Consider the following 24,197-nt stretch of genomic DNA (forward strand, 5'->3'; position numbering starts at 1 on the left):
TTGCATCCTACTGATAAATTTTACTGAGTCAGGCTATCGGCAGCTTATAAATGAGAGAGCTGGGATTCAATGTTCCAATGGTCATATCTACTCTTTCCTCCCTCTGAAGGAAGTCTGTGAGCTTTGTAACAATTGTCTTCTTCACTGTTCAAAGACCCTTTTCTCCAGTATGTTTGCATTCCCAGATATGTTCCTGGGGTCTGGGGTTACTCTACATGCGACCTCTGGAAGCACAGGGCATTACTGCACATTACTTTACACTCAATCTGCTTTTGAAGCCAGAAGCTAGGAGTATTTTAACGTGAACCAAAATAACTAAAAAGCCAGGTCAACAATCATTTTGGCAATAAATGTCTGCTTCAGTATATTGTGAACTCTCTCTCTAATGAATTCCCTTTTCAAAGGATTTTATGTGAAGCATGTGACAAGCAGTATATTCTGTTTTTGAATTAGCAAGGAGATTCAAAGAGCTTGGCATCTATGGCATACAGGTGGCTGATTTATCACTTCCTATCTGGCTAAGCCACCTCTGAAGTTCCTTTATTGTTGCTTTATCACAAGATAGAGTTTTCCTTCTTGACCACTCTTGGTGCCACAGAATATAAATGCCCAGAGCTCTGAAAACCTTTTTACTTTATGGGGTTAAATTCATTTTCTTTCTACTTATGTTAACAAACTAGCACCAAAGCATTCAGATGCAATCCTAGGAGTGACTCATTTCCCCTCTTGCTTCTCTGTCTCCAAAGCCGGTCTCAGGAAAAGCCAGATTCCTCTCAGGTTAAGGGAGTCACATGTTTAGCAGCCCAGATTCAGGAGGTCTCTTGCTATAGGGAAATAAGTGGTCTTGGAGTTTTCCTTGGATTGCTCTGAAGAAATTCTCACTGGATGTCTGCACAGCTCTGGTATACAGCTCTGTTTAGACGACAGGTTAGGAGGTACAGAGCCCCTGACTCACACAAGTGGGTCATTCCTTAACACCCTTGAGACAAAATTTCTTAGAGTGTCAGACTGGCCAATTCAGGGAGGAAATATTTGGTATATATAAGCTATAAAATGTTACCTCCCCACTCACGCTCAATAATTATTTTTACCTTTATCATTTCCACCTTGAAAACAAGAATGGTTTAAATTCCCCCTTTCAAATTTTTATGATTACAAGTTTTTTGTTATTGTTAAGGGAGATTAGCTCTGAGCTAACATCTGTGCAAATCGTCCTTTATTTTGTATGTGAGATGCTGCCACAGCATGGCTGATGGGTAGTGTATGTCTGTGCCTGGGATCTGAACCTGCGAACCTGGGCCCCTGAAGCGGAGTGCACAAAACTTAACCACTATGCCATGGTGCCGGCCCTTGATTATAATTTTTGAAAGAAATTATTAAGGATTGGGTTATTCTCCTTTCAGTTCAAATCACTTGTGTTGACTGGACATCATCGCTTTTTGGTTCATTGTCCATTTTAAAATCTCAACCAACACACTCAAGCTTAAGATAACTAAACCTTGTAAATAAAAGGCAGCAAACCGATGAGCACTAGAGGAATTTGTCCTTCCCCAAAGAGCAGAAGAACAAATTGAGGAGTACCTTGAATATTGACTCCATTTTAATCTTCTCTTTTTTAAAAAGGAAAATAGTAGAAAACTACCAATATTGGACCTACAAGAAAAGCAAACCAAACAATCTTTTAGTGAGTATCCTTTCCCCTACCCAAAATACTGCCTATACCTGGTCACTCCAGTTCAATTCCTTTTGCAAACTACATCAGGTGTTTAAAAAGCCACCTTATGTTAAACTCCTAGGAGTAGAAGAAACATTTTAAACTAGTCTAGGATCCCTGAGCTTCTCTTTCCAGTGTTACTACAGCCCCTAGTTTTGCTTTTAAAAAATCACTTTCCAGAAATCTAAAAACAGCCATTGGATTTGTTAAAAAGATATTATGAGTGTGTAAGGTGTCGAGGCTTTCTAATGTGATTTATGAATGTGTATTATGCTTTGGCTTCACACAGCGTGAGATGTGATTACAAGGTAATGATATGAATTTTTGTATGGGGCATGAGAAATCAGTTTCATTACTTCATATTTTTATAGTTTGACACACGTGAAATGGATCCAAGTTGCCAATTCAATGGCAAGGCATTCAGATCTGCACATCTCAAATCTGCATTTGGATGCCTTACACTAAAAAGGAGGCAGAGTTGAGATTATTTTCATGCCATGAGCATTTTCGGCAGCTAGTGAAATCTATGGACTCCTCCATATAATTTAAAAAATTCTTAAGATACATAGATTTTCAAAGAAAACCAGTCGTGTTGACATAGAGTTTATTCTTATTTCCCACTGCTTACTATCACCTCTCAAATTGTTTGTTACCACAGACCCTAACACAACGTAGATAGGCTTCTCGGTTAGAATCAGACTGAAAACTCTCTTTTAGAGAACTTTCCTTCTTAGAGAGCTAGGAAAGATGTGGAAGAGGCCAGGATTATAAACCTGTCTCGTTCTCCCAGCTGCAGATACTTCCTCCCTTGCTCCATATACCTCAGGATTCCTATTCTCTGTCTTTCTTCTGGTCCTTTCTGTTAGGAGGAAAATCCTGGTGACTGCTAATGCATCCTTATTAAATAATTTAAAAGGCTACTTGTATTTGTAACAGAAATGTATGTTTGTGTTCTTTAGCTTGGTTTCTTCGTCTTTTGTTATCACCTTCTGAGGATACTGGGTGCCATTAAGTGGATGGGATCTTTTGTTTGGCCGAACATTTTAATGGGTTTGGATATATATGTTTGTTGTGAGGGAATGACTTCATTTCTCTTTTTCTGGAAGGGAACATAATTTGGAGAAATGAGGGCGATCTGGGAAGGAAAGAGGAGAGAAGGGAGGACAAGGAAAGAGAAAAGAAGATGTGAGAAAGGTGCATGATATATGATGTAACTCCTTATTGTGCTTGCAAATTTCCAATTAGGTTGTGGGGTTTTTATTTGGAGGGGGGTGGTGAAAACAGGTGAAGGAGGTGATTTTTGTATGCCGAGCAGAGCAAGCATGACTTCAGGAACCAAAATAGGGTAAATAGAATAGAATTTTACATAAAATTTGGCCCATCACCTCTCGAAGAATTAAAGGAGATGACACCAAATAAATGTTGTGTTCCAAGGGCCAAAAGGGGCCTGGATGATATCTAAGTTTCTTTTAAAGATGCTCAGAAAGAGGAGAAGACAAAAGAAAGAAACTCTAACATCTTTCATTTGATGTAGCTGTCACACCCAGACGTCACTTTATTTTACTACTTACATTGAAAAATAATCTGATTCCTTTATTCCTTTTCCATAGACACAGTTGGATCAATAACAATCTCTCAATTAATAATTATTTGCTTGCTTATCTCTCTCTAAAGCACCTCTTTCAGGACTTCCGCCTTTTGAGGAGTCTGTTATTGACTCTGTAGGTGAATTAGCTAGCAGACTGGGCAGAGGCCAATGTGGGGAGCGGATTTCTGTGGTCAGCCCTTTGACCACTTATAAGCCCTTTGACCACTTATAAATTGTGTGATCTTAACTTTTCCAAGCTCCAGTTTCTTTTATCGGCAACAATATCTCAGAAGATTGCATTAAAATATTATTGAAAATATGTATCGCCCAGTTTTTTTTTCTTTTTTTGGTGAGGAAGATTGGCTCCGAGCTAACACCTGTTGCCAGTGTTCCTCAATTTGCTTGAGGAAGATTGTCCCTGAGCTAACATCCGTGCCAATCTTCCTCTATTTTTTGTATGTGGGGTGCCACCACAGCATGGCTTGATTAGTGGTGTGTAGGTCTGCACCTGGGATTCAAACCTGTGAACCCCTAGCTGCTGAAGAGGAGCACATGACCTCAACCACTATACTGCTGGGCTAGCCCTCAGATTTTTTTTTTTAAACATCTACAAACAACAGAACTTAATTTAACTAATTTTAATAGAAAATAAAGTTATTAAAGATGGTTTACAGAATCTTTTGGAGGGCTGGAAAATCAGGCAAAGTGGCTTCACAGATGAAAAAAATATTGAATTCACACCCTTGCTGGGCATGGGCACTGCTGTCTACACTGCAGGGCTGAGCAAGGGACACTTCCTGCTATGAACCCTGTCACTCTAGTCTCTGTGCCAGGAAAAGCGAGTCCTTGTGCAGTCTCCTTCCTTCATGGCTCTCTTGCAAACTCAGTCTTGTTCAGATGAGTCTGGTCAGCTTGACCCAGACCATGTGCCTGAGGTTGGGAATTCAGCCCTGGTTTCTACCCTGGGATGCAAGACTCACAAAGACAAACTTGATGTTTGAGGAGATTTTTATAGCTAGTGGCCACAAAGCATGACATACCCACTATAATCTGAAAATGTGTGGTACCTGGCAATGATGAAAACAAAATAAACCACAGAGTATTATGAAAAGAAAATAAGGCAAAGTATGTTACTCTTGATATGCATGCATATATCCTTTCATTAGCTCTTTCATATTTTTTAAGCACACATCAGGTGCAAAATATTTTAAATGGTGCACGTGCAACCACGTGTCCTCTTAGACTGTACATTACAAGGCAATACACTGAGTGGGTTAGATGCCTTGTGTTTTTCCCTTGAGCTTCACTTTCTACTCTCCTCCACGCTACTCTGGAAACTAGGACTCTGACAGTAGTGGCTTCCTAAACCTCTGATTTCTGGTTGAGTCTTCCAATGGGGAACATCGGCAGGAGATCAGAGGGAGGAGGGAGAGGAAAGACAGGGTGTTTATTCCTCAGGCTCTTTTCTTGTAGGGTATTGGGATCACTTTGTGTTGGCTGCATCCCTTGACCCAAAGTCATATAATGTTTACAATATTATCAATGAGAGGTGACAGTAAGCAGTGGGAAAGAAGAATAAACTTTATGTCATTTAATGTGCTGCTTGACTATGTAACAGGAATATATGTTTGTGTCTTTAGATTGGTTTCTTTATTTTTTGGTAGAGCCTTCTGAGGACGGTGAGTTATTAAGCTTTCTCCATCTCTGGGTTCTGCTCCACTGGCTTCTTTTTGCCTGAGGATGGTAACAATGTCCCTGGTAACCAGCCCCGTGGTATTGTACTGTCTTTTGTGGTCTCCTTACATTCAGATCACATCCTTGAAAGCAATCCCTTAATTAAATTCTCCCCAAATATACAATTTATCTGTGCCGTCTCTTTCCTACCTGGACCCTGGAAAATACCCTGAGAATGCATTGTTGAAAGATACTGTAGAGATATACAGCAATATTTGTTTAGAATTAAAAAAAAATTGTTTCCAATACCGTTTTTATTGTTAGTTTAATTTAAAATGTACACACACGTGGGGATAATGTACCCAATAGACGTTTGGAGAAGGTGAGATTTCACCCCAATAATTAATTAACTTGGTGAACATTTATTTGGTTTCTTCACTATTCCAGGCCCTGAGCAAAAAGTTCAAATTGTACAATGAATATGACCTGTGTTCAGCTCTAAGTCTTAAAAAGATAAAGTGTCAGAAAACTAGAACTTATTTTTTAAGGCAACTTTCAAGTATATAATAGCTATTGAAATAGAAATAATGACTAGAATTATTCATGTGGTAATAATAAATAATTGATAACAGGAAGAGAAAACGTACAAACACTGTCTCGATTTTCTAGGTTCTTTTGATGGTTATTTTGAATTAAAGTAATTTTCAAGCCATCTTTACAAAATTGTAACTTTTGAAATATAAAAATATTGAGAAAGAGCCATCCAATTTTCTCTGGGCAACTCAATTTTCATGAGAGTAAAGCAGAGGTTAATTCATATGTGAAGTTAAAATTCCAAGAGGGTATAAAGATCCCCCAGTTAAAAACTAATTCTCTGTCCAATTGCTTACACACACACACATACACACAAAATGCATAACTTTTACAATTTTAACTTTATTTTATTCTAGTGCTATTATTTTGGGTTTCATATGTGGAAAGATACATATCACGGGAACTCTTCATGTCTCATCGTGAGCTGAATGTATACTGAAGGAACATATAAATGCTTCCACCTAAAGCATCATTTTATGCAATTATCAAGCAAGTATAATGTAATAGTGATGAAGAGTTTTTAAATCCTTTATAATTACTCCTTTTTGTATCCCCCAGATGTGAGTGTAATAGGCGTTTTATGAAATATTTTCATATCCTCTACATTTTTTTTTTTGCCTCTGAGGTTTCCCACCCATTTTGTCAATGGCAGTTGTTCTTCCAGAAGGAGGGCGGGTACCATCTGGAACAAAGTGGGCATTGATCAGCTTTGAGTTCCAAAGCCAACTTAAAAAAAAATCCAGCAAGAGAGTTGAGCCTTTTAGAGAGTGAAAAAGAGTTTTCTAAAATGCCAAAAAAGAAAAGAGAGAGAGAGAGAAAAAAAAAGAAAGAAAAAAGAAAAAGCAAAAGGAAAAACATCCCTCCTCTTTACATATCAAAAGTAGCGATGCGAGTTTTGTTTATCAACCCCAAGTAAAGGGAAAGTGAGAGGAGAAAGAGTGGAGAGGTTCCTGGCCAGAGAGGCAGACACTGAGAGAGACCAAGGCAGAAAAACACTGCTGTTTTGGCTTAACCCCTGAGGTGAAAACCCTGGGGTGTGGCAACAGCAAATATAGTTGGGTGTGGCATTGGAAGGCTATTAGAACAAACGTAGAAGAGAAAGTGTGCAGAATTCCAGAGTAGTGGAACTTGTTCTTTCCTTCCCTGGGTAATGCCTGGGGAGGTTAAAGACCACCTCAGAGAAGCGCCCCATCCAACATGGCACATTCCAGGCCGGCACTACTCAAAGCGTGGTCCTGGGGATGCGTTGGCCTGCAATCCATACCAAGATATGTTCTGAAATGGAGAGTAAGCATTTAGGAACTTTTATAGCAATTTGATAGACTAGTGTTATAAACTGAAGATTTGTGTTTCTCCCAAATTCGTATGTTAAAACCCTCCCCCTCAATGTGATGGTATTAGGAGGTGGGGCCTTTGGGAAGTGATCAGGATTAGACCAGGTCATGAGGGTAGAGAGCTCGTGAATAAGATTAGTGACCTTGTAAAAGTCACAGAGAGTTTGCTTCCACTCTGCTTTCCCTCTTGTGAGGAGACCACGAGGAGCTGGCAGTCTGCAACCTGGAAGAGGGCTCTCACCAGACAATGACCATGCTGCCACCCTGATCTTGTACTTCCAGCCTCCAAAAACTGTGAGAAATATATTTCAGTTGTTCATAAGCCCTGCACTCTGTGGTATTTTTGTTATAGGAGCCCAAACTAAGAAAAATAATTTTATGCCTGGTGAATCAAATGATTTTTAAAACCTGTATTATGTACTTTATTATTGATTTTTCTGGTAATTAATTTTTATTGTATTTTACAAAAATATTGGTCTGCTATGGATTGAGGGGGAACTCACTATAGTTTGAGAACATTATCCTAGGGGACAAGGGAGGAGTCAAACAGAGGACTGGAAGTCAGACTCTCCACTTCTCCTCCAACTCTCTGCACATGCTTGAGCCACACGTGCCAATGGAAGGAATCCAGAAGGAAGTGTGTTTGACCGGTAGGAGACATAGAAAGTACCTGGATGGATTATCCGTGAGTCAGCTGTGGGAACAAGAGCAAAGTGACCTCACCGCACAGGCTGCAGGGGAGATGGCCTAAATTAGAGCTGGAGGAAGGACTTGGCTGATACTCACCCAGGCCCACAATGCCAGGGAGAGCCAAGATGTTCTCAAGGAATCAGTGTGAGAACAACCCATGAGTCCACCAGACACAGACTTCAGCACTGCGGGCCTCCAGGACGTTCATATAGGACATTACCATAGAGGTCAATGAGGACCCAAAGGTCATCCTTTCCTGGGGTCTCTAGGCATGACCCCGAGATGCCTTCTATCCCAGTAACCTATGGTTCTGAAAGTCCCCCATACATCCAGGAACCATCTTGGCATGGGGGTGGGGAAGAACAGAAGGACCGAGGATTTGCTCCAAAGTGACTGTCCGAAAGAGATTATATACTGTCATTTAAGAGTCATGTTTTCTCCCATTACCCAGGAGTGTGATAGCTTGAGAGCAAAATTAAATTAGATGTAAAAAACAAACAAAAAAAACTACATTTCTTTCACATCTGACTAGTAGTGCATAAATTATTGACCCTGCCATACACCCAATAAATTATGACAATAAAAATCATGCCTGGCATATAATACACTCTTAATAAAGGCTTGCTGAAATATTGAAGAGAACTCTTAAGAATGTTACATTTCAAAAATAGACACATAAGCAGAATTAGGATGTTATAGGACCTACAGAGTCACTCTCTACTTATAGGGTGGCTCAAGCACTTCACTTCCATTACCCAATATTTTAAATGATATAAATGAATTATATAAGAGAGTCATGGCCATGCCGATTGGCAACAAAATCCTGGATATGCAGTCAGATAAGAAGTTTTCCAACTCATGGGTATATGCATTGGAGGAGGGGAGTCATATTTAATTCAATTTTAAAGAATTTCTGAGCTTCTCAAAAGGATGGAATACCACAGGTGGAGGGGGTGACTTGCCCCTTCACTCTACACAGAGACTTCATTTTAGCAATTCCAGGCCCTCTTTCAGGTATTGACTGTGACTTTTGGTGACTTTCAGTAGTAATGATCACTAGGCATTCTTTCAATAAACATTACAGCATCCTAGTGACTGTGCCAGGTACTTGGGATTTAAAGATATTTAAAGATGATTTACAGATTTAAAGAGATTCTTCCCAGTCTTAAGGAGATCATATGCTAGTGGGAGAAACAGGTATATAAATGGAGACACAGCAATGTAATTACTGCCACAAGCAAGAGTGAAGGGAGCTACAGAAGAACAGAGGTAGGGAAACATCTTTTTCTAGCCTAGTCAGTCAAGAGTTCCCTAAGAAGGCAGTGAACTTTTGGGCTAAGTCTTGCTTAACTCAGAGTGCATCAAGGGTGGTTTGTAGAATCAGGCAGGCCAGGGGAAGGAAGCGATGAGGGGAGAAAAAGCTACATCTAAGTTTACCCGGGCAATAGAGCTGATACACTTGAGGACACGAGATGGTTCTGCGACTAGAGCCAAGAGGATCCGTGGGGGTGTGTGAAGAGCGAGAATGGAAAAACGTTGCACAATCATACTCAGTGTCATAGACAGGTTTGAAGGCTATAGATGAGTCAGAATAACCTGACTGGATTTTGTTTTAGAAATATTATTCTAGAATTCACATGGCAGGTAGAGTGGAGTGGGAAAAGACTGAAGACAAAAGAACGTAAGACCAGCTTTCGTAAGACGTGGTTAGAGATGATAGTCCCGATCTTCGCTTTGCCCAAATCCTACTCATTCGCTTCTCCTTAGGAAAAAGGAGATCTTATCACATGCAAACTAGACACGGAAATCATCAAGACTGGCTAATCTTATGTCTGTGATATGCATTCAATCTCATAGAGAGTTTTTGCTTCTCTCTGTTGTTATGCACGCCTCCTCTTGATGGAACAGCCTGTTTCCTCAGTTTTCTTTATTCCAATTCCTAGAAGATATTTTGTGTATTTCTCTTCCCCTTAGCAGGATGATCTTTACTAGACTGCCTGTTAATTTGGTTCTTTCAAAGTTCTGGAGCTTCAAGCATAGATAAATGAGATTTAGGGTTCATTTTATAGCACTGGAAATGTCACGCCTACTTGGGTGCTGCTCTTCCATTTAGTGCAGATATACTGCATGATCCATTTGGTTTTTTAATAGCTGTCTTCTTTCACTATCTACAAATCCTAGTCAGGAAAGCAATTTTCATTACCAAGATGGCTTCTCTTATTATATTATTTTTAATGATCAGGAGAAGAGTATGTCTTTCAGCCCAAATAGGGAACATAGTTTGGAGCAGTTGAGTAGGACACAAGGATGGAGAAGTGTTCTAATATTCCTATCCCCTGCATCATTCATAAACTTTTTCACATTGGCCATTGGTGGTCTGGCTCTTCATTGTTACTGGTTGGGTCACAGGTGATCCTAGTAAACCTTTGGAACCACAGAAGTGTGCTCAGGGTAGAGATGTGGCTGAAGATAGTCGACTTAGGAGTCATTGCATATAGATTACAGATCCCAACCTATTGTTTAGGAGTGGTTGTCCCCATGGTTCCTCAATCTTCCACAATCCTGCAACCACAATCACATTTCCTCTAAAGGTCTGTTGCCTGCAAGCCTACCCCAGCTCTCTATTTTAGTTGCATCCTTCTGGTTGCAAGGTACCATAGACCTCTGAATGTGCCTGTATAGGTGAAACCCTTTGCCTCTTCTTCTCCTTCCTTTCCAATCCCAAGCTTGGAGTGAATTGGCTGGATCTTTTCAAATTATATTTTGTGCTCCTTGGTTAAGCAAATGTAAAATTCATGTCTACATATTGTCCTGAAGCTCTTCCCCATACTCCTGAGACAACTGGTGTAATTTCTTTTTGATGGTATTCTTTTTTTTCCCATCCTCTGATTGCGCACATCACTGGATCTAATGCTGTGTTTGAATCGTTACGACTACCCTGCACCCTACTCCACTCTTGGGGGAAGCAGATGGATGCAGAGACATAATTCAAAGGGACCCAGGAGTCAGGAAATCGAGTACTCCGGCTCTTCTCAGATGGTTCCAATTGCTAGCATGACAATCTTTGCCAAGCAAGGCATTAATTTTAACCATAGAAACCTGGCAAGTCAGACAATTCAGCTTGACACTGCAATTCAGCAGTGGGAACTATTAGTTTTGGATCTGATTTTAAGTGGTCTCAGAATACTGGTTACAAACAGAAAGGGTATCCTGAAGCCAAGTCATATGGTGGCCCTGTGTTTCCTTATCTGCTTTCAGCCAGGCAACCTGGGACCAGAGCATGTGCTTCCCCACCACAGCTGTCTCATCATATGAGAGGCAATCATACAGCTCTGGTGTTCATGAATTTTATTTTCTTCTGCTTTTTTTTCCAATCTTTCCATTTTTGCTTTCTTATTTCTTTATCCCCAAACTAGTGCATGTACATTGTTTGGGAAAAAAATACAAATAATTTTAAAGATCTTAAAAGTCTCTTCTTTTTCCACCATCCAAAAGTTACTACTTTTAACAACATGGTGCCTATCTTTTTAGGAGGCGCAGTGCAGGGAGAAGGATACAGAGGGAGGGAGAATTTTACTTGCATTTCCTATTTCCTTGGAATTGTTCCAAAGCAAAATCATTAAAGCCTTGCTTTGGCCAGGACAGTATCCACTTTATCTTTGCTGCATATGGGTGGCTTGCTCTTCCATCCTGGAAGGGGTTGTCCAATCTTCCACAATTCTACAAACAAACTTGCAACTCCCTACCCCCCCAAAGGGATGTGATTGCAAGGCTACTCCTGACCCCTCTATCTGTGTTAGTGACTTCCTTCTGGTTATAAGGCTTAGAGACCAATTTTCCTAATAAAAATGAGTGTTCATTTATGTGCACTTGTGCACCAGGTTTCCAATCTTCAATCTTCAGCAACTCCAAGGACCAGCTTCTCCCTCTGTTTTTCTAGCACAAAATTCTTGGCTTCACTCTGCATGTCTGCTCTGCTCTCCTCTTTCTGTGCATAGGTCAAGCCCTCCCATATTCCACATCCAAATTATGGCAGGAACTAATCTGCTAGATGCTGCTGCCTCTTCTGAACGGAATGTTCTGAGTTAAGTGACCTCATTAATCACTGGCTAGACTCTTGGCACAGGTGTGTCTGCTCTGGTCCATTTATTGTCAACCCTTGTTCAAAAAACAGACTAATGTTTCTTTCACAAAAGCAGCAAGGTGGGAAAGGTCTAGGTGGGTGTGGCAGGCAGCATGACTAGCATGTTCAGTAATGAGGTTGCCAACAAAAGAAGTGGCAGGAGAGCTAGGAAGGAGTGTAATTGAAAGCTATTTAGGAGATGGAAATGACAGGCTAGACCTTAGTGATAGATTATTAAACTCTTAGATTTCTGTTTTACATGAATGGATTACAGGAATATAAAAGAGGACAGTTGTGCATCTCTTATTGACGGGGATACGTCCTGAGAAATGCATCGTTAGGCATTTTCCTTGTCGTGTGAACATCATAGAGTGTACTTACACAAACCTAGGTGGTATAGCCTAGTACACACCTAGGCATAGTACTAATGTTATAAGACCATTGTTGTATATGTGGTCCGTCATTGACCAGAACATCATTCGTTATGCAACACATGACTGTCATTGGTTTTGAATTTATTTCTAGGTATATTTAGTTTGAAGAATGTGGGGGCATCTAGGAGATGTTATCTCTTTGCAAACACTAATACAAATCTAGAGCTGAGGGTAGAGATCTGGCTGGAGATAACTGACTTGAGAGTAATTGAACATAGATTGCAGATTTTAATCTATTGCTTGGGAAACTCTGCTCTCTCCACCCTGGAATGAGGCCTGATGCAAAAAGATGGTGGTGGCAAATTGAGTTTCAGAGGGAACACTACTTTTTAAAGACATTTCCTCTCCTCAGATTTATAAATTAATAGTACCAGTAGTAAAAATCAAGCATTAATTCCCCAATAAAAAGTTTTTTTAAGACCAATATGATTCTTGATAGAATCTAAGACAACATGGCTATTTGGATAAAATAGTTAAAGGTAATGCTGATGAATTGCAGCTGCCATTGAGATGTATAATTATAAAAACCAGGAAAGGTCCTGATTCTAGGCAATGTGAAAATCTGTATTCAGCTTGGTGGAGTATAAGCAGGAAGTGACTCTTCTTGGCAAAGAAAGTTTAAAATGCCCTCTTCCCAGCCATGGGACACAGGAAATTAATAATTATGGCAGGGAAGCATAGCTGCTAAGGCGAAGGCAGACCCAGCATTGAAGTCACAGAGTTAGAGAGCTACAGTATCACCCAGGCACTCCCGCTGACCAATATGGGAGGCAGTTGGCAATTTGTAAAACAGCTTATCAATAATCAGTCCCCAAAGACTCTATTTTGAATAGTACATAAGTGGAGCCTCAGAAGAAGCATGGCTTGAATGACTGGATGTACAATGACCTTCAAAAGAAGACGTGGAGACTACGTAGACATCGTTCTTTCTCAAAAGCTGAAGGGAGAAACTCCAACAAAGCATGGAGATATTATAGGAAGTAAATGGAGTGTTCAAAGTGCCTCCCCCTCCTTCCACCAGCTCTACCATCATCACAGCTGTAGAAGGGGCTTAGAAATGATACAACTCTGGTTTTAAATCCTAGTTTTATTATTTACAAAGGTATGACGGGCAAGTTTTTAAACCTCCTCTGTAGAATAGGGATGTTGCTTAGCATTGTTGTAAAAACTGAGACAATGTATGCAAAGTGCCTGGCACACAGAAAGTATTGAAATGTTTGCTATTATTAGTTTAAAAAACTTCCTTAGTAAATACAAAAATACCTGTAAGAACTTTTCTAGATTCACAAAATTACTCTTCTCAATTCATTTTCCTTTAAGTTTGAAAGTCTGTCAATCACAACATCTTTCTTACTAAAAGCATTTAGATTTTTAGGAATCTCACCCTACCATTTGAGGGGAATTCACTGAGGTTTTGAGGGGGAAATTGAATGACTTTTATTTTTCTCTAAATCTTAAGCAATTTTCTGATTTAAAAACATGTTGAAGATTCTATTTGTGTATGAATCTGGCGTTTCCTTGGGTGATTCAGAACCCCAGGTTTCTGCGTGGCATCTGGAAGGACGTCAGGAATTTGTGGTTGGGTGGATGACTGCACCGCCGTTGCTGCATGTTTGGGATATTTGGGCTACTTTGAGTTGTGTAGCGTCTTGCTAGCAACTTCTTTTAAGTTTATTACCACTATTTCAAACTTCAAGAGGTCTCCCCAGCCCCTCGCCTGTTGGGCTGGTCAGAGCCAGTCTAAAATAAATCACTAGGCATATGCCGATGACAGAAAATGACTGTAGAGTTATCTCCTCATTTACCCTTTACTGTTATATTTAGAAAGTGAACTTCCTTCAACCTCGACATAGCTGCCCTATATTTTTTTGGTCCTTGGTTAAATTTTGCTGTATAAATATTCTAAAGGTTGTTTTCCTAGTGGTCATCTACACTAGCTAGAGGGTAAATTCCTAAGGGGCATAGACTGACAGCAAATTTGCTCAGTGTGGAAAGAGAAGAAATCACTAAATACATTTTTTCAAATTAGACCAACTTAATGAATTTATAATTAAAACAATCAGCAGAGTTTTATTGCATCAGAAAATGTTGTCAGATGAAGTTCTTTGTGACCGAATCAGGGGTGGAACGGAAAATAACTCATTTTCCCCAGATAATTGGAATCTTTATTCCTGAGATTTACTTGACTTCCTGGGAGCAAACATGTAGGGTGAGGTTTCTGAGAGGCCCAGCCAGGCATGTGGGCACTGAACTGTGTGACCTTCCTACCCAAGTGTATAGAGTCAAGAAAAAACGATGTTGACTGGCTTTGACTCAGCAAACATGTTTTGGGACTCACGCAAACACATAAAGATTTGGTAACCATGTATGATTAAGGATTAACTTCCTTTGGCCTGCCCATGTAACTTTCCTGACCCTTGCATAGACAGAGAGAAGGGACTTGGCACTTTCTATATATCATTTATAACAAAACTGAACAGTCAACTGAAATAAAAGCTTCTGGAGACTGAAATTCATTACTGGGTAGGGAAAGTGAGGACATGCTTAGCTGAATTTGAAGCCTATACCAAAGGTGAAGGGCCAAGGTCAGTTGTAAAAGGATGAATCTGTCCTCCAGATTGTAGAGATTTTAGGATTATGGTAGTGGGGGAGAATTGTCAAATGTGAATTCTAACACTGGTAATTAACATCTTCCAAATGTGGTGAACTGGGTTTCCAGTTGTCTCACAGGTAATGTCTGATTCTGAGATATCATGAGATGCAAGTTTCTTCATACGACATCTGAATTAAAAAGTCATACTGAAGAGATCATTTTCTCTCTTTTTTCTTTCTATTCTTGGTTGTGACCCATTTAATTAACCAGAACTTCAAATTTATACCATGGTACCCAACCATGATAAAATCTACGGATCTAGTTGTCAAGAAAGAATGTCTCCTCTGTTTTTATTACCCATTATAGGTCCCCTCCTATTTTAAAATACGTTTAAAAAATACATTGCAATAGGTGGTTTACACAACATACCTTATAATATTAACTCTAATACTTATATTTGAAGTATTTTTAGAAGGAGTTATGGCTTCTACTACTCTGGTTATCTTTGTTATAAAAACATTGACTTTTCTTAGAGGTTATGGACTTTTCAAATATTTTAAAATAGCATTAAACAATTGCCTCATTCAGTTTCAAACAATTGCCTCAGGCTTTCATTCCCTACATTCCAGGCAACCACTTTTGAGCGGCCCATTTGTCTCTGGCCACTCTGGTATTTTCCTTCCCTATTCTTCCCTCCTCCCTGTGTTCCAATTCACCCACAGGAAAGTGGGTAATCCATACAAATTATCTCTTCCCTCCATCCACTGATCCTAGGGATATGAGCTGCATTGCTAATTTTCTAACAAGGAAAATGTAAAGTGTTGATTCTAGAATAAGAACAAATGAGCCTGTGGTTTAAGCTATACTTTGTTTTTTTTTATGGAAAACAAAACAGAGTACAACACAAACCATTGGCAATTCATTTAACCCTGTGCCCTAGAACAAAACCCAGAACAGTGATGAATCTAAAGCCAATCTTCAAGAGTTTCTAAACATTTGGCATCTGCCTCTTTGCCAACAATAATATACTAATTAACACTTTTGTTCTGCTTTACAAACGTTCTGTAAGTTATCCACAGCACACAGCATGGGAGAGGGAAGTACAATAGTCCTGAGTCCTGAGGACCGGCCATGCGGCAAGTGGTAGAAAGAGGATTTCCACCCTCAAATCAAGTGACAGCCTGTTCACGACTCAAACCGTCAGAGCATAAGCTTGTAACTTTCCTTATCTTATAAGGATCTCTTGTTAATTCAGGGCAAATTACTTTACCATCTGAGTCTATGGTAAAAAATAGACAATAAAATTCTTGCTATGCTACTCTATTGCCCTAAAGTGATTAAATGAATTGCAAGTATCTTTGTAGGAAGTATTTCACAGATCCTAACTCATCATTAAACTAGACATTTCCCCCCCCAGTTTTAATGAGATATAATTGACATATAACATTGTATTAGTTTAAGGTGTACAACATAATGATTTGATAGATGTATATATTGTGAAATGATCACCACAATAAGTTCAGTTAACGTACATCACCTGCATGGTTGCAATTTTTTTCCTTGTGGTGAGAACTTTTATGATCTACTCTCTTAGCAACACTCGAATATACTATACAGTATTTTAACCGTAGTCAGCATGATGTATATTACATCCTCAGAAGTTACTTATCTTGTAACTGGAAGTTTGTGCCTTTTGACCCTTCCCTCATTTCCCCCACCCCAAAACCCCTGAATTAGACATTTTTAAAGCTAATTCCCAACGAACCAAAAACATCAAGATGAAGAATTTACAGAATGAAGAAAATGACAAAAATATGGTTATTAGTTTAAGTTCAAAGAAGTTAATTCTATATTTGCCATTATGAATGCTCACATTCAAGATCCTCATCGGCTAGGTCAAAAGGTATGAAATAGTAAAAACATACAATTTTTATGATAATAATGTGATTCAATTATTAGAATCAAACATATTAAAGAGACTGTCTTTTCTCTGTAAAATCTGTCTAACGTGTATCTTTGAAATCTTAATAGAGAAATGACTCTCAAACCTTGTAAAATAACCTTACAAACAGAGGCAATTCAGAGAGATCTCGCATTGGACTTCAAGGATTTGAACCCTTGGTGGCCAAGCTATCATCCATTGTGTGTAATTAGCAAAGAAAGAAAAACCTAGTACCACAAAATTGAATGTATACCTTAAAAAACAGATGGATTTTTTTGTCTGAGAATTTTGCTAACATTAATATTTTTGGTAGTGATATTATAATATTAAAGAGATTACACATCATTTTGTTGAAAGGCAGAGTCCCTAAATTCAAAATATAATCTTTCAAACTTCTACTTTCCTATCAAAATGGGTGGTAAGAAAATCTTTTGGATTAATAATTTTCAGTGTAATGAGGAAGTCCTGTTAGAATCCAGGAAAGGGGTCATATACAAAAGCATGCAAAACACTTCCTTGAGAAAGAGAAAAGGGGCTGAGCTTTATTTGGCATTGGGAATGAGAATTGTGGGCAAACTTTAGCTCGGTTATCTTTGCAGTGGCCTAAGTGCTGTGAAAGAAAGACAGATGAGAAATTTCCCAAGTAGTTCATGAAAAAGCACTAAATACTGATAAGAGATCCTATCTCAATTCAATTAAACACAATCTTGAGTGACACAACAGTGCACAAGGCTTTGTGGCAGTATAGAGGTGTAAAAAGAGTCTCAGCACTTAAGGAACTTACAATCTTATCACATAGACAAATATATTAAAAATATGCTCCACAGCCAAGGATAATGACACAAATCCCGTGTGTATTCAATCGATATTGGATTCTATTCTTCACAATGTTCAAGTTACTCTGTGAAGTGCAGTGAGAGCGACTTAATTTCCTTCCTGCAACATCTGAAATTCCTAGGCTAACTCTGAGGGCCAAACATCCAGTTCTCTTTATTTTTTTTTCCAATTAAAATGTTGTCATTTTAATTGGGAAATATGAAATATCTACCATAAGCTTCTGAGCACTGGGATTAATTTTAGCCATTTCTCACTCTGATTGAATACCCTGCATATTGGTGAGCACAATAAACGTTCAATACACTTCTGTAAAAGGGAAAAAAATTATGTAAAGAAATGAAGGAAAGAGAGAAGATTTTGGTATCCTACACATACACACACAGAAACACACACAACACTGTAGTACGACTTAAAAATTTGAGCACTGTGTTAAAAATCCCAGCTCTATCTCTTACTAACTGTGTAATATTGGGCAAGTTGCTTAACCTAAATGGATCTTGGTTTTTTAATTTGCATAATGGTAAATATAAGAGTGTGTACTTGAGAATACCATGAAAAGCTATATGCCAAAAAATTGGATAATCGAGAATAGATAAATTCTTAGAATCATACAACCTTCCAAAACTGAATCAAGAAGAAATAGAGAATTTGAATAGACCAATTGCCAGTAAGGAGATTGAAATAGTAAACAAAAACCTCCCAAAAAATAGAAGTCCACAACCACACACTTCCCTGGTGAATTCTACTAAACATTCAAAGGACACTTAATAGCTATCCTTGTCAAACTCTTCCAAAAATTGAAGAGAAAGAGAAGCTTCCTAACTCATTCTATGAGGCCAACATTACCCTGATACCAAAACCAGACAAGGACAACACGCAAAAAGAAAATTACAGGCCAATATCACTGATAAAGATTGATGCAAAAATCCTCAGCAAAATACTAGCTAACTGAATACAGCAATACATTAAAAAGTTCATACATCATGATTAAGTGGGATTTATTCCAGGGATGCAAGGATGTTTCAACATCTGCAAATCAATCAACATGATACACCACATTAACAAAATGAAGAACAAAAGTCACATGATCATCTCAATAGATGCATAGAGAGCATTCAACAAGATACAGCATCCGTTTATGATAAAAACTCTGAATAAAGTGGGCATAGGAGTAAAGCACCTCAACATGATAAAGGCTGTATATGACAAACCCATAGCTAATATCATACTCAATGGAGAAAAATCGAAAGCTATCACTTTAAGAACAGGAAGCTGACAAGGATGCCCATTTTCACCACTCTTATTTAACATAATTTTGGAAATCCTAGCCAGAGCAATCAGGAAAGAAAAAGAAATAAAAGGGATCCAAATTGGAATGGAAGAAGTGAAACTGTCACTTTTTGTAGATTACATTATTTTATATATAGAAAACCCTAAAGAATCCACCAAAAAACTATTAGAAATAATAAATGGGTACAGTAAAGTTTCAGAATACAAAATCAACATACAAAAATCAGTTGCGTTTCTATACACTAACAATGAAGTAGCAGAAAGAAAAATTAAGGATATAATCCCATTTACAATCACAACAAAAAGAATAAAATTCTTAGGAACAAATTTAACCAATGAGGTGAAAAAGTTGTACACTGAAAGTTATAAAACATTGTTGAAAGAAATTGAAGGCACAAAGAAATGGAAAGTTATTCTGTGCTTTTGGATAGAAGAATGAACATAATTAAAATCTCCATACTTCCTAAAGCAATCTACAGATTCAATGCAATCCCTACTGAAGTTCCAATGACCTTCTTCACAGAAATAGAACGAAGAACCCTAAAATTTATATGCAACAACAAAAGACCCTGACTAGCCAAAGGACACCCAAGAAAAAAGAACAGAGCTGGAGGTATCACACTCCCTGATTTCAAAATGTGCTACCAAGCCATAGTAACCAAAACAGCATGGTACTGGCACAAAAACAGACACACGGATCAATGGAACAGAATCGAGAGCCCAGAAATAAACCCACCACATCTACGGACAGCTAATTTTCTACAAGGGAACCAAAAACATACAACGGAGAAAGAAAGGTCTCCTCAAAAAATGGTGCTGGGAAAATTGGGCAGCCACACGCAAAAGGATGAAAGTAGATCATTATTTTACACCATACTCAAAAATTAATTCAAAATGGACTAGAGACTTGAATGTAAGACCGGAAACCATAAAACTTCTAGAAGAAAACATGGGCAGTACACTCTTCAACATTGGTCTTAGCAGCATATTTTCAAATGCCATGTCTGACCAGGCAAGGGAAACAAAAGAAAAAATAATCAAATAGGACTATATCAAACTAAAAACCTTCTGCACAGCAAAGGAAACCATCAACAAAATGAAAAGACGTCTAACAATTGGCAGAAGATATTTGCAAACCATATATCTGATAAAGGGGTTAATATCCAAAACATATAAAGAACTCATATGTCTCAACAACAAAAAAACAAAGCCCCCAATTAAAAAATGGGCAAAACATCTGAACATTGTTTCAAAGATGATATACAGATGGCCAACAGGCACATGAAAAGATGTTCAACATCACTAATTATTAGGGAAATGCAAATCAAAACTACAGTGAGATATCACCTCATGCCAGTCAGAATGGCTATAATTAACAGGACAAGAAATAAATGTTGGAGAGGATGTGGAGAAAAGGGAACTCTCATATACTTCTAGTGGGAATGCAAATTGGTGCAGCCGCTGTGGAAAACAGTATGGAGATTCCTCAAAAAATTAAGAACAGAACTACCATATGACCCGGCTATTCCACTTCTGGGTATTTATCCAAAGAACAAGAAAACACGAAATGCATAAGATATATGCACATCTGTGTTCATTGTGGTATTATTCACAATGGCCAATACCTGGAAAAAACCTAAGTGCCTATCAAGGGACGAACGGATAAAGAAGATGTGGTGTATATACACAATAGAATACTACTCAGCTATAAAAAAAAGATGAAATCTTGCCATTTGCAACAACATGGATGGATTATTAAGGGTATTATGCTAAGTGAAATAAGGCAAGTACTGTATGATCTCACTCATAAATGGAAGATAAAAACAACAACAACAACAACAACAACCAAACACATAGATACGGAGATTAGATTGGTGGCTACCAGAGAGAAAAGGAAGAGAGAGGAGTGTGAAAGGGGTGACTGGGTATGTGTGTGAGGTGATGGGTGGTAATTACTCTTCCGGTGGTGAACATGATGCAGTCCACACAGAAATGGAAATATAATGAGGTGCACCTGAAATTTATATAGTCTTATAGACCTGTGTTACCTCAATAAAAAATAAAGATTGCATTTTTGATGGAATTTTGTGTGGATTAGATTTAATAACATAAATAAAGTATCCAGTATAAGCTCTTACGCATAATCAGTACTCAATAATTATTAATGAGTATGTTATTATTTGCCACCTGCCTATGTTTAAAAAGATTTGAGGCAACTAACACTAAAAAACAGATACAATAAAAGCAAGAATAAAAGATAAGAACCAGGTTATAGAGTTGACACCTATTTTTCCACTTTGATCAAATAAGTGAAATTGATTTGTAGCTCTTAAAAAAATGCCCCAAACCAGGTAGTATTTTATGGAAGAGAAAGATAGATTTTGCTGCACATGTGAGAATTGTGTTAAAATTTATTTTTTGCAAAATTACTTGAGGAACATGATGATATTCTAAAATACAAAATGTGAAACACTCAAAACACCAATGCAACACATTTAGGCAAACTTTCAGGTCTTTAATTATTGGCTAATCAATCTGAAGAGTGTTTAGCTTAGGTTTTTGTCAAGTCATAGGAAACTATACTCCCTGGGAATCCAGATGCATGATCCTAAAACATGCTGACTTGATAACTGACAAATTTTTCTTAATTATTATGGTGAATGAAGAAGCTTCTGGAGCAGTGCTCAGCTCAATAGAATTATGCTTTCCTCTACTCCACTGCTTACCACCAAAACTGGTTCAAAGATTCTAAAACCTGCTGTATTTTAAAATCTATTTTAGGAGACTAGCCCGTTAATCTTTATGTTAGCTATGCTACAAAATAATATCAGCCCAGTTTCTAAGTTAAAGTCTTCTTAACTGTGAGGCTGTACTATTTTCCCCATCTACATCTTTTCCGAGCTCATAATAGCTGGCTGGACTGATACCCTACATGCAAATTATGATCCAACCATTTTCTGAGCATTTTCTAATGCAGGAAGTATCTACAGCTTCAGTGCCTCCCCTTTAGTTCCCCCTTCTTCCTGGTTTAAAATGAAACACTACTCCACACATGGGGCCTGGTGATCCAGTTTGTTGCCTAGGCTCTCATGGTAAATGGTTATTTCTGTTAGTCTAGAGACCTGACATTCTGTGTTCCCTTGGGACCCCACTATCTGCCTATGTTACCTCCAAGTTCTGGCTGTCTGCCAGCTCACAGACATGTTTATCCTATTTTGATCTAGCTTTTGCATTGCTCTCTACACACCAAAGTTGGCCTGGTAACGCTGCACAACCAAGGTTGGGAGGAGAGAGGTCACACTGATTGTATGGTCCTGTAGTCTGCACCGGGTTGGAGTTCCTGTTGGGGTCTATGAGCAACTCAAGGATGATGACAACCTTCCACCCAGATTCATGGTTGTGCTCCTTAGCCTATTATTGCCTTTCCTGTGCTCTGGGCTTTTGGTAAGTCTTGGGCTGGCTCTTGTCTGAAACATGATTTAGCTATCATGCTGCCAGGAGCTGTGTCTCAGCAGCTCAGTGGCATTTCTGAACTTCTGCATTTTGTTCTGAGTCGAGTCAGTTCCCTCAGTCCAATGTTTGGGTCTTCTTCAGCCAGTCCGAAAATTTCCCACAGGAGCTGACTTATCATAGCTTGTGCTTCAATATCAAAATACGAAAATAGCCAACCACCAGGTCAGTTTGAGGGAGTCGGGAAAATCGTTTCCGAGGAGGAACACTGCACACTGAACGACTGTCTCAATGAGGGGTATGGTTGGATAGGATATTGAAATTGGACAGAGGGCATTCTGAGGGGAAGAACCACATGAGGAGAGGCAGATAAATGTATATACATATACATTTTTATTTTGAGGAAGTCAAGCAAAAGAGTTTGCCTGGGGCTTCAATTTGGATTTATGGAGTTTAATAAAAATTTTGTGGGAAATTTAGAAAGCAAAAATAAGGAATTTGACAGTATATTATTTATCCAAGGAGAATCCATTGAAAATTTTTATGAGGCAAACATTTATTAAGGGCCCACTTCATTGGTGCTGGACAACAAGGGATAATAAGATCACTATATGATATTTTCTCTCAAGGAGCTCACATTCCAGTAGGGGAGGCAGAGAAACACAAAGAAATGATTTTTATGTTCACTTTGGAGCTCTTTTATCAATGCAATTGTCCGGAAGTTGGTTTACTAAACAAATAAGAATTTGGCTATAGGAGGGAATTTAAAAATACCTTTTAATATTTTAATTTAAAACATAAAATTGTACATTCTTTCGCTGATCTTTTGATATAAGTCAAAGCATTTTCCTTGCACTATTTTTGTTACATAAACCACAAACGTAACACAAAGTGTGCGGTTTAATGTTTGTATTTTTTAAAGTAGAGTGAAAACTAAACTTGCAAAGTAATGAGGCAGATATTCCTAGAGGTATACTAGTTTTGTAAACTAGTATTTTAGTTACCTTGCCAACACTTAACTCAAAAGTGTTATTTTTTAGCAACTCAACTTTAGTCTGTTAAAAATATTCATATATTTTCATAGAAACAACTCTCTTTTCATGTAGTATTTCATTAGTTCCAATACGGAATTCAGTTATGTAATTAAAAAAGCAAAGACAACTGGTTTGGGAAGAAATGTGACCAAGCTTTCAGTAAGTATACAACTCTATAGGCAGGAACAGAAGTCCGTGGTTATACCGGAGAACAGCTGGAAGCTGGAAGATTTTAGCATGCCTTGGACGTCAGCCATTATATTTTACAGAGGGAACAGACAATATTAATCATTTAATTTGGGCATATGAATTGGAGTTCCATTAAGAAAATTTCTACAGTACTAAAACTAAGGCATGCACGAGATGCTGTGAGCTCACAGTCTAAGAGCAACTGGGTATCTATTAGATCAAGCAGGACCCAGGTCAGAGCCTGGGGAAGCATCAACTTTGGGATGAAAGACTTACAAGACTATCCGGAGAGTAAACAACAACAGACTTCCTCAGTGAAAAATCAAATCATGATAGCTTCAGCATAATTGGTCTGGCATATTTAGGATGCATGAGAAAATAGTGTGGAGTACAAGTAAACCATGGAAAACTGAAATGGGGGTAGCATCAGCAAAAAACGGAGTCAGAAAACTATTGAAAACAAATCTCTTTAAGTTCACAGTTTTTCCTGGGATCAATCTTTCTCTGAAGTGTAGAAAAATACAAAGAAGTGATGTAAAAATAAATATTTTAATTCACTTTTTTGGTAACAATTGTAAGTTATTTATAAACAAACACAGGAGGAAGAGAGAAGAAGGAGATGGGTTATGAGAATATGTTTTTCAGAAAAGTAAAAACATAAGGAAGTTTCTGTAATCAAAATGAGGGTGGTACTAATCAAAAAATATGCAT

This window comes from Equus asinus, chromosome 11, assembly GCF_041296235.1.
Source record: "Equus asinus isolate D_3611 breed Donkey chromosome 11, EquAss-T2T_v2, whole genome shotgun sequence".
Lineage (NCBI taxonomy): Eukaryota > Metazoa > Chordata > Mammalia > Perissodactyla > Equidae > Equus > Equus asinus.